The sequence below is a fragment of the Gossypium arboreum genome, chromosome 6 (assembly GCF_025698485.1).
Source record: "Gossypium arboreum isolate Shixiya-1 chromosome 6, ASM2569848v2, whole genome shotgun sequence".
NCBI lineage: Eukaryota > Viridiplantae > Streptophyta > Magnoliopsida > Malvales > Malvaceae > Gossypium > Gossypium arboreum.
This window is the reverse complement of record NC_069075.1, coordinates 119,054,236-119,066,736: the sequence shown is the minus strand read 5'-3', so window position 1 is coordinate 119,066,736 and position 12,501 is coordinate 119,054,236.

Sequence of the window (12,501 nt, the reverse complement as noted above, 5' to 3'; positions counted from 1 at the left end):
TTTTTCACATCGACCTCACTGCAGCTGTCAACCTCTGTCATTAAGGTAGATTTTACCTACTTCATAATTTCCTTGATTCAACTAGCCCTTTTAACATACATGGCACAAAAGATAATCACGATTAACCATTCCAAGGGCTAATCGATTCCAAACATTACCACATCTCTTAATGAACAATATACAAAATGATCATGATTCCATGCCAAGGTGCATACAAGCCATTTTCGCATGGCTAAAAGTTTACATACCAAATTTTCAACAAAACATATTAGCCTATACATGCCAAAATGCTCTCCTAGACCCACTAAGAAGAAAGTACCAAAAGTTGCTAGCCGGTGTGATGACTTTGACGACGGTCTCGAGCACACCAAAATGGATCAAGAACCTAGGTAAGCAACAAACAAGCACATCAAATGAGTACATAACTCAGTAAGTCATAAGCACTACTCTACCATCCAACATTAATAATCATTTTTTTGTTTCTTTCAAATCATAACAACTATGCTACAGTTTCTTAAATTCTTGGTTCGATCTCATGCCAAGTCCTTCAATTAATTCAATGCCAAGTCAGCCCAATCAATATAGACCCATTTCCTCAAGTTTGGAACAACGATGCACTAGATAAATCTATGCATACACCGCACAACCTCAAATTCGGTATTTAGTTAATAGCTCAATCACTTACCTCATTCATCACAATTTATACCAACAACCAAACATTGCACACATAGTGCTTATTATGTTCGCACACATAGTGCCATAGTAAATCGCACACATAGTGCTATAGTAAATCGCACACATAGTGCCATAGTAAATCGCACACATAGTGCATTTGAGATTCCCTCATGCTTCAACCTCCCAATCGGCACACATAGTGCCACTTAATTTTTGCACACATTGTGCCCTATGTCAATTCATCATGGTAAAGCAATTTGCTAAATTCAAATTGTACATATGGTCATATTAACAAGTAGGAGAATCACTCTAAAAAATATCTATCCAAGGAGTTCTCACAATAAGTGCTTAAGGACTTACCTTGCGTTGAGTATAACGGTTCCGACCCGGCTACTCGATGTCCTTGGCTTTGCCCTTGCTTGTTTCTCCTTCTTTAACTTCTCGGGCTTAATAGATAAATAAACTAGTTTAATCATCTTGCTGTACATTTATAATTCAATTACACATGCATATGTATATTTGCATATTCGGCAACCCCTCTTACTAATTACCCATTTAGTCGATTATATACATGATTAAAGGTAACATCATGAATGGGCATACTTATATATATATACATACCCGATTGTGCACCAAAAATTTGACTCAACATCACCTACATACTCACTTTGATGGCCGAATATATATATATGTAATATCCTGATTTTGGGCCTAGTCGGAATAGTGGTTTCGTGACCACAAAATCCGAGATAGAAATAATTATTTTATGATTATTTTAAGGTCTATGATATGATTGCATGATTGTGTGAAAATTTCGTGAAGAAATTTTATGCATAAAGTGCTTAATTTGAAATTTGGGACTAAATTGAATAAATTGCAAAACTTGTGTTCTAGAAGTATTTTGCATAAAATTGAATTAGATTATTAATTAGAGGTCCTTAAAGAGTAATTTTACCAATTTCTAAGTCTATGGACAAAAATTAGGACATGGAAGGAATTTTTGGAAAGTTTAGTAGTAAGGGCATTTTGGTCATTTAGGGTAAAATGAATTAAAATACAAAATTAAAGCCAATTTTGCTCATCTTCAACCCCATGGCCGAATATAGCAAGGAGAAACCATGGCTAGGGTTTTCAAGCTTCCAAGCTCGATTGTAAGTCCGTTCTAGCCTCGCTTTTAATGATTTTACGTTTTTGGAGTCCCTTAGCTCGATTTAGCTTATGCTAGCAATAATTTAACCTAGGGTTTATATTTGGAAAAATACCCATAGGTGAAATTTGTGTATTTTGGTGTTTTATGATAGAATGTGAGGTTTTAAATTATGTTAGACAACTTGTGCTACTCGGTTTTAAGTGAAAACGAGCAAAGGGCTTAATTAAAAAAATACCTAATAGTCATAAGTACATGTTAGAGTGAGAATTTGATGTTGCCATAGAAGGAAAAATGATCAGCATGTCATAAAACATAAGAAAATAGGCTGAATTTTAATTTACGAGCTTTGGGGCAAAAGTGTAAATATGCAAAAGTTTAGGGCAAATTGTAATTTTTCCAAAATATGATTTTGGGTCAATTTGAATAATGTGAGTCCTAATTAGACTATATTTTAAATGATAGAGCAAGGAAAACTGAAATTCGGGCTAAAATGGGGAAAATACCAAGTTGTGGGACGAAATGGTAAAATAGCCATTTTCGCATACGAGGTAAGTTCATATGTAAATGTTGGTAACATAGTTATTATTTTAAATGTTTTAATGTTTTTTAAATGATATGATAATTATTATGAAATATTATACTTGTGATAATTGTTTGATAATATGTAATTATGTGAATTACTTGATGAGTATGAACTATCACCAAGTATCGATTTCGATATTCCGTGGAAGACGGCAAAGATGTGAGATCGAGGAAAAAAGCCCGTTTGAACCTTAGGAATAGATTAGGATACAAGTGACATGTCACTAGGATGGTTGAGCATCCGAACTCGCTGAGTTGAGTCCGAGTTCACTTATGGATGCGAATGTCCGAACTCGTTGAGTTGAGTCCGAGTTCGTGAGATGTAACTAGGCATCCGAACTCGTTGAGTTGAGTCCGAGTTCACTTATGGATGCGAACGCCCGAGCTCGTTGAGTTGAGTCCGAGTTCACTTATGGGCGGGTTACATGGTAGCTTGGCTACATATGTGGCACTTATGTGCAAACTTTCCATGTATCCAATTATATTCCGATGTGTTCAACGGGTAAAGTTCTACTCAAATGGAGGAATACTCAAGATGAAAGGGACGTATTGGTAAGTGTTGTGAAATGGATACTTTGAACAGGTATGTACTTAACCCTCGGGTTGAAAACTCGATATAACAACAATATGGTAAGATGATAAATGAAAAGGTGATATGAATGTCTTGGTGATGATTATGCAAATGATGTTTTATGTTTGCTTATATGGTTATGTTACTTGCTATTTGCATGTGAGCTTACTAAGCATTTATGCTTACTCCTCCTTTTCATTCCTTGTAGTGTTGACAAGCCAGCTCGGAAATCGGAAACGGTCGGAGGCACGCCACACTATCCGTATACCATCTTGGCATAATGGCTTGTATATTTTGAGTATGGCATGTATAGCATTATAATCATTTTATATGTATGGTCTTATGATATGGTTATTGAGTGGTATGGAAATAGAAATGCTTGGTAATGATTAGCCATTGGAATGGCTAATCATGATCATATTTGGTATTATGTATGTCAAATTGCTAGCTAATCCATGGAAACCATGAAATAGGTAAAATTTACCATAAAATAGATTCAGACAGCAGCAGTGACGTGAGTTTGAAAAATCACTAAAAATATTAGAAATGGAATTAAATAATGAATAAGTTATGGAATCGAAGCTTGATGAGTCTATTTTCATATGGAATAAGCAAAACAGGTATATGAGCTATATTTTATGAGATGTTTAAATTTTTGTGAAACAGGGCCAGAGCGATTTCTGGATCCCCTGTTCTGACTTTGGAAATTCACCATAAATTTTACAAAGATAATTATAAGTCACACTTTATATGTACAGATTCCTTATTGAGTCTAGTTTTATTAGAGACAAACGGCATAGTCATTGAAGGTCTGTATAGGGAGATATCTGATTCGTAATACACAGAGGTCAGAGTAGTTGAACGCTGAAACAGGGGAGACTTTAACTAATAAACTGTACTAATTGGCCCAACCAAAATTCTAGAAAAAATTAGTAGATATATACATGAGTCTAGTTTCAGGAAAAGTTACGGAATTGGATTTCGAGTTTCGTAACTCGAGATATGATTTTAAAGCGACTGTGATGCAATTAGCCAGCTTGTTTGGAAATTTTAAAATGAATTGTATGAGCTGTTTAATTAATGAATTAAGTCCGTTAACACCTCGTGTTCGACTCGAAACGGTCTCGGTATGGGGTGTTACATTTAGTGGTATCGAGCAGGTTTAGTCGGTTCTCGACTAACCTAGCATGTGTAAAAGTTTAGCTATACATGCCATCGATCCGTGATAGTGTGATGTCTTCCGACGCGTATAAGTACCGCCTTATTTAGACAGGTACTCTCCAACCGAGCTGCGCCAACCTGTTCAATGTTAAGTAAAGGTATTTGAGTAAAATTATGATTATGATAAGTCTCGGTTCAGAAAAGTATGAATAAAGGTTTATGATACATATGTGATAATATGTGAGATGAAAGTTCATGTTGTGATAAATATTCATATTTGCTTAATGCTCATATGATGTAGTGTATGTGGCTTACTTGATAAGATGAACGGAATAAATAGAAAGTAGTAGAGGTATGAATAAAGGTCATAATATTATGATACTGAATGAAAATGTCCTTGTCTTGATTGGATGTCGAATGTTGATGAATGTTAATGGTATATAATTTTATGAGGTAAAGGATTATAATGAAATGAACTTATCTATGTTAAATTGTTGGACTGAATTATATGATTGTAATGATATGTACATGATGATGCACGAAATGAAAGTTGTGATTGTGATGCAAATATCTATGTTTGTTTGGCCTTATATAATGTCATGAGCATGAATTAATTTAATTAATTGAATGGATAAGTAAAGCTATCTAGAAAACATAGAATGTATGCATAAGTATATTGTCTAAATGGGACAATAGGAAAATTGGTGTAAGCCAACATGAATGAATGACATGATTATGATGATGTTACTATGATGATGGAAGTTGTGTCATATGTGTATGTATAAGAAAGTTGAGTCAGAGGTCCTACAACCCCTCCCCCTTACCAAAGTGGTACTTATAATGGAATTTCATGAGATTTGTATTGAATAAGTTTTCGGTTGAGAACCCAAAGAGTTCAGTGATAGAATAATTATAAGTATGATCCGAGATTGAAAATGAGTTGATAAGTAAAGTCAGAGCCAGAAAGTATCGGATTGACGTAAAATTATTGGAGTTATGCATCGTCCTAGTTAGAAAAGGAATTCTCCTTGGTAAATCAATTACTCAAGTGCAAGGTCGAGAAAAGTGTAAATCAAATTTATTCAGAATTGGCCTTTTTAGTGAATGGTTTAATATAAAATTTGTGACGAGAACTAGTTGGGGAAATGATATTTCAAATGTGAATTATCCGAGTGTGACAGCTTATGACCGGACAGATTTAGATCTCTTTTGAGATGTTCTATGTGTTCACCCGTTCTCGTAAATATTTCTATGGCTATTGATCTTCTAAAGAAATTCTTGTTATATGGGAATGTCTTCTAATTCGGTGTTGGATGAAAGCATTGGTAGTCCTGATTGGTTTATAATTTATATTGCTCTATTTTATCGGGTATTCTATTTCATTTCGTCTCGATAAGAATTGATGAGAGAATTCATATGATATTATGATTCTGCTTTCTTCTACTTGATGCTTCATCGATATATATGTATGGAAAGATATATTTATCTTGTTATATTTGATTTCATTGGGATTAAATGATGTTTTCTTTTGGACTTTCTTTCTTTGAAGAATTATCGTGGTATTCTCAGTATTTTCTCTATGAATTTGGTTTTCGATTCTCCCAAGCATAGTATCGTATCTTGGGTTTCTTTATCCCGGATCTCTTTATTCGGATTTCTTTATTCCGGTTTCTCTATCTTGAATTTCTTTATTCGCTTTTCTTGTTATCTTTGTTCCATAATTTGTCAATTACGACTCATGTTCGAAGTACGTTCTTCAGCTCGTGATAATCATGTCAAATATGACTATACTTCTAATTTGATCTTGGTAATGTGGTGATTTTAGTATTGGGATTTTTCTAATTTCTATGTAAGGATTTGACATCAAGAAAGGCATAGGTGATAAAAGCGCGAGTTTTAGTCGGTATGGTAAATTATTTATTTGAAAGATTTCATGTGACAATTATGTCAGGATTATTTTTCCAAAGTCTGATAATAGAATTTCATTTTGTACGTATAAAAGAGTAAATAGTTTGAACGAGAAGTGTATATTTATTAGAAAGAGTTGAATATTAGTTTAAGTCACTACTGAATGATAAGGTTTCCATCTTGTGAAAGCTAAAAGTTTATTACATGTTGACAGAGTTCGGATAGATGAGAATATTGGTAATCAAGCGCCCGAACTAGACTAGTCTACATTGAGCAAAGACTTCGACTTTCAAGAATGTATTGTTGTATGAATTGTGATGTGTTTCAAGACAAGGAGGTAATGTGATAGTTTAGAGCATCCGATGTTACATAAAATCGGAGTTGTTAAAGGGGTTAAAGCCGAGCATTGGGATCTATCAAAATTATCCTTGTCAATGTTGATATTGGGATGGAAATGAGAAGGATTATTCTTGAGGCCATATCAGAATTATTTCTATGGCGGAAAGAGGAAAATGTGATGTATCCTATTGTTAAATGTTTGGCGAGATCTATAAATCACATCTGTGTTGAATGAATTCCTACTCATCAGATTCATGGAATTTTAGGTCTCTTTGATTGTTGGATTTCTTGGAATTCCGGTCTCCATTAAATCAAGTTGAGATCCGGGTTTTATGTCATGATATCATGGGAAATTAAGAAGGGTTGAAAATTTAAGAACAGTTGAGAGTTGAGACTGTAAGCTTTTAGATCATATGAGAAATTGAAGAGATGTATTGGAGGTACAGTCTAAGTGCAAGTTCTTCGGCACCAAATATGAGATTAAAAGTGAAGACCACTTTTCTGGTAAGATTTTCGGGACGAAAATCCTCGAAGGGGAGAGTTGTAATATCCCGATTTTGGGCCTAGTCCAGAATAGTGGTTTTGTGACCACAAAATCCGAGATAGAAATAATTATTTTATGATTATTTTAAGGTCTATGATATGATTGCATGATTGTGTGAAAATTTCGTGAAGAAATTTTATGCATAAAGTGCTTAATTTGAAATTTGGGACTAAATTGAATAAATTGCAAAACTTGTGTTCTAGAAGTATTTTGCATAAAATTGAATTAGATTATTAATTAGAGGTCTTAAAGAGTAATTTTACCAATTTCTAAGTCTATGGACAAAAATTAGGACATGGAAGGAATTTTTGGAAAGTTTAGTAGTAAGGGCATTTTGGTCATTTAGGGGTAAAATGAATTAAAATACAAAATTAAAAGCCAATTTTGCTCATCTTCAACCCCATGGCCGAATATAGCAAGGAGAAACCATGGCTAGGGTTTTCAAGCTTCCAAGCTCGATTGTAAGTCCGTTCTAGCCTCGCTTTTAATGATTTTTACGTTTTGGAGTCCCTAGCTCGATTTAGCTTATGCTAGCAATAATTTAACCTAGGGTTTATATTTGGAAAAATACCCATAGGTGAAATTTGTGTATTTTGGTGTTTTATGATAGAATGTGAGGTTTTAAATTATGTTAGACAACTTGTGCTACTCGGTTTTAAGTGAAAACGAGCAAAAGGGCTTAATCGGTAAAAATACCTAATAGTCATAAGTACATGTTAGAGTGAGAATTTGATGTTGCCATAGAAGGAAAAATGATCAGCATGTCATAAAACATAAGAAAATAGGCTGAATTTTAATTTACGAGCTTTGGGGCAAAAGTGTAAATATGCAAAAGTTTAGGGGCAAAATTGTAATTTTTCCAAAATATGATTTTGGGTCAATTTGAATAATGTGAGTCCTAATTAGACTATATTTTAAATGATAGAGCAAGGAAAACTGAAATTGGGCTAAAATAGGAAAATACCAAGTTGTGGACGAAATGGTAAAATAGCCATTTTCGCATACGAGGTAAGTTCATATGTAAATGTTGGTAACATAGTTATTATTTTAAATGTTTTAATGTTTTTTAAATGATATGATAATTATTATGAAATATTATACTTGTGATAATTGTTTGATAATATGTAATTATGTGAATTACTTGATGAGTATGAACTATCACCGAAGTATCGATTTTGATATTCCGTGGAAGATGGCAAAGATGTGAGATTGAGGAAAAAAGCCCGTTTGAACCTTAGGAATAGATTAGGATACAAGTGACATGTCACTAGGATGGTTGAGCATCCGAACTCGTTGAGTTGAGTCCGAGTTCACTTATGGATGCGAATGTCCGAACTCGTTGAGTTGAGTCCGAGTTCGTGAGATGTAACTAGGCATCCGAACTCGTTGAGTTGAGTCCGAGTTCACTTATGGATGCGAACGCCTGAGCTCGTTGAGTTGAGTCCGAGTTCACTTATGGGCGGGTTACATGGTAGCTTGGCTACATATGTGGCACTTATGTGCAAACTTTCCATGTATCCGAATTATATTCCGATGTGTTCAACGGGTAAAGTTCTACTCAAATGGAGGAATACTCAAGATGAAAGGGACGTATTGGTAAGTGTTGTGAAATGGATACTTTGAACAGGTATGTACTTAACCCTCGGGTTGAAAACTCGATATAACAACAATATGGTAAGATGATAAATGAAAAGGTGATATGAATGTCTTGGTGATGATTATGCAAATGATGTTTTATGTTTGCTTATATGGTTATGTTACTTGCTATTTGCATGTGAGCTTACTAAGCATTTATGCTTACTCCTCCTTTTCATTCCTTGTAGTGTTGACAAGCCAGCTCGAAATCGGAAACGGTCGGAGGCACGCCACACTATCCGTATACCATCTTGGCATAATGGCTTGTATATTTTGAGTATGGCATGTATAGCATTATAATCATTTTATATGTATGGTCTTATGATATGGTTATTGAGTGGTATGGAAATAGAAATGCTTATAATGATTAGCCATTGGAATGGCTAATCATGATCATATTTGGTATTATGTATGTCAAATTGCTAGCTAATCCATGGAAACCATGAAATAGGTAAAATTTACCATAAAATAGATTCAGACAGCAGCAGTGATGTGAGTTTGAAAAATCACTAAAAATATTAGAAATGGAATTAAATAATGAATAAGTTATGGAATCGAAGCTTGATGAGTCTATTTTCATATGGAATAAGCAAAACAGTATATGAGCTATATTTTATGAGATGTTTAAATTTTTGTGAAACAGGCTAGAGCGATTTCGGATCCCCTGTTCGACTTTGGAAATTTACCATAAATTTTACAAAGATAATTAGAAGTCACGCTTTATATGTACAGATTCCTTATTGAGTCTAGTTTTATTAGAGACAAACAGCATAGTCATTGAAGGTATGTATAGGGAGATATCTGATTCGTAATACACAGAGGTCGAGTAGTTGAACCTTGAAACAGGGAGACTTTAACTAATAAACTGTACTAATTGGCCCAACCAAAATTCTAGAAAAAATTAGTAGATATATATATGAGTCTAGTTTCAGGAAAAATTTACGGAATTGGATTTGAGTTTCAGAACTCGAGATATGATTTTTAAAGCGACGTGATGCGCTTAGCTAGCTTGTCCGAAATTTTAAAATGAATTGTATGAGCTGTTTAATTAATGAATTAAGTCCGTTAACACCTCGTGTTCGACTCCGGAAACAGTCTCGGGTACGGGGTGTTACAATATACATGTATAGTGTTATCTACAACATCATCTAAACACCTAAATTTTTCTCATGCACACTTGATCAACCTTTTTCCCAATCTAGCATAGCTTCACCTCCATTTGTGATATCATATAAATTTGCATGTTGCTACATTTCTTAAGTTCAACATCTCTATGCCCATTATAGCCACTCCCATAATCAAATTCTAAAAATCGGCAACATCCCCTTTCAACTATGTTAGCCGAATACTCCTCCCCTTCTTAGTCCCAACTTTGGCACCTCCAACAAAAAGGACTTAACATCTTCCCTTTCATGCTAACATAACAAGCAACTTAGTTCATCCATACAACTAACATGTTAATAGCATCAAGGTATCAACTAAAATTTTTAAGCTTCTTGTCAACTTCCAACTCTCTAACAACCCAAAATCCAACCTTGGGATAGATAGTATTTAGACCATCACCCAAAGGTTGTGTAAACTTCCAAAAAAAAAAATATCATTGAACATACCTTGATCTAAAGGACCACCTTGGCCGAATCTTGCTTCTTCTTCTTCCTCTAGATACGACAATTGCAAAAGAAAGAAAACATGAGCACTCCTTCTTCCCTCCTTATTAAGCATTCAAACTCTCTCATTTTCATGCCACAAGAAGTGAAAGAAAATGATGAACATTTTTTTCTTTCTTCCCTCCCTCAACTCACGGCAATGAGGGGTACACCCACACCATTCTCTTTTCTTTTTTTTTTTCTTTATTACCCATGTTTCTTATTTTATTTTTTCTACATACCCACTGACTAAACATGTTTGCAACATGTTTCCACCTATAGCATGGCCGGCCATCATGCTTAAATTTGGGTAAATTGACATGCAAACCCACCTTTTTTTCACAACATGCACTTATAGGCCACCCTACATTTGCCTAGCACATTTCTAAATTTTCTCACATAAGTCCTATTTGACAAAATTCACTTATAATTAACAAAATTCAAACATGAAATTTTCACACATGCATATGTACATATAATGAACATCAACTATGACAGTTAATTATTTTTATGACTCGGTTTAGTGGTCCCGAACCCACTTTCCGACTAAGGTCAATTTAGGGCTGTTACAATTCGGAACACCAACCTTATGGCCACAACATGGATAACGAGCAATTAAACTACATGGGTAATAATCCTCAACCTCAAAACAATCCATATAGTAACACTTACAATGCAGGTTGCAGAAACCACCCCAATTTCTCATGGAGCGGTCAAGGAAATTAAAGACCACAACCACCTCCAGGCTACCAACAACCACCCTACAAATAGGAAAAGAAGCCGAACCTTGAAGAAATGCTCTCAAAGTTTATTTTGATGTCAGAAATTCATTTCCAGAACACCGAGACAGCACTTAAAAATCAACAAGCGTCGATCTAAAGGCTCGAAACTCAGATAGGCCAGCTTTCCAAACTAATTTCTAAACGACCACAAGGTAGCCTGCCAAGTAATACTGAATCCAACCCAAGGGAACAGCTCAACGCAATTAATATTCAAGATGAAGAAGGAGTTGTTGAGCCTGAACCAGAACCGAGGCAAGAAACTGTGGCAAGCAAAGGTCAAGGTGAGGTAGATAACAATAAAAACAAAATGGTGAATGTCGAATATAAACCTCGTGTGCCATACCCCAATGCGACAAGGAAAGACCGCTCAGATGAACAATTTGGTAAATTCCTTAAACTTTTAAAAAAATTACATATTAACTTACCATTTATTGAAGCCCTATCGCAGATGCCAAACGCAATGAAATTTTTAAAGGAACTTTTAGCAAATAAACGGAAGTTGGACGAGGCGTTACACATGGAGCTAAATGCAGTTTGCTCAGCTATTCTCCAAAATAAACTACCGAACAAACTAAAAGATCTAGGGAGTTTTACAATTCCTTACTTAATTGGTAGCTTAGATGTTAATAATGCATTAGCTGATTTAGGGGCTAGTATTAACGTCATGCCCTACAAAATGTTTAAGCAATTAGGTCTCGAGAAACCCAAATAAACTAGGATGAGCATTCAATTAGCAGATAAACTATAAGGTTCCCTAGGGGTATTATTGAAGATGTACTGGTTAAAATCGATAAATTTATATTTCCCGTTGACTTTATTGTTCTAGATATAGAGGAGGATAGCAACACTCCTTTAATTCTGGGAAGGCCCTTTTTAGCAACTGCTAAAACGATTATTGATGTTGGCACAGGTGAACTCACACTCCGTGAGGGAGACAAAACAATCACCCTTCAAGCTCGCAATTCTGGCAACACATCGGGAATTGAAGGTGATCGTTTAACCCATTCTCCTAGAACTGACAATATAGTACAACCTACTTTACAGGAAATGAGTTTGAAGGAAGCACACGAGTCAATCTTAAGCAATAGCAGAGGACCTATTCATGAAGATCGAAGATTAGAAATCGAGGAACTCGATGAATGGCAGATGCATAAACCAAGAACACCTGACAAACCGAATCTATGACAGAACAAGCTCAATACCTTTCCAAATCAACTTAAGATTAGAGATAGAGTTTTATTAGATGCCGCAGATCCCCACATTGTCGCTACCACACGAATGCAGAAATCCCTCTTACGATACTTAGTATCTTTCCATTCGGTATGGTCGATGTAAGGCACCCCAAGTTCGGCACTTTTAAAGTAAACAACACCCATTTAAAACCTTATTTTGATGAGATTGATGACAGGAATAAGGAGTATAAACTCCTCAAATCACCATGATTATTCAACGGAGAGGTAAGTCAAGCTTAGACTATAAATAAGCGCTTCTCGGGAGGCAACCCGAGC